At 56.1% G+C, this 326-nt stretch overlaps 1 protein-coding gene across 1 annotated transcript in view; it reads right to left on the reverse strand.

Annotated features, from left to right (window-relative positions):
• The window catches only part of LOC119594598 (ATP-citrate synthase-like), a gene marked incomplete in the record, with an annotated part of 33,922 nt that overhangs the window by 32,965 nt on the left and 631 nt on the right, over positions 1-326 (reverse strand).

Genomic DNA, 326 nt, shown 5'->3' on the forward strand with positions numbered 1-326 from the left:
TTCTCTCTCTAATTTGACGAGACGTTCTTTTCGCCAAGTAAATAATCCTCGCAACAAACACTCCGCAGGACCAAAGCTTAGTTCAGGTTCTCCCCCGATCCGCCGCCACGCAGACTCAGCCACGCAGACCAGAGAGCGAGAGACCCGGATGGACAGACATCCAGACGGACAGCCAAAGCCAGACTCCCAGGGGCTTACCCGGTGGCTCCAGCGCCGCCTCGCCAAAGGTCATCTCGAATCCAGCTTTCAACTGACGAAACTAGTTTAGAGGCTTTCCAGGCTTCCACGCGAGCGGATAGCGCACGGGAAAATCGTCCTTGTGACGG

The sequence above is a fragment of the Penaeus monodon genome, chromosome 34 (assembly GCF_015228065.2).
Source record: "Penaeus monodon isolate SGIC_2016 chromosome 34, NSTDA_Pmon_1, whole genome shotgun sequence".
NCBI classification, from domain to species: Eukaryota; Metazoa; Arthropoda; class Malacostraca; order Decapoda; family Penaeidae; genus Penaeus; species Penaeus monodon.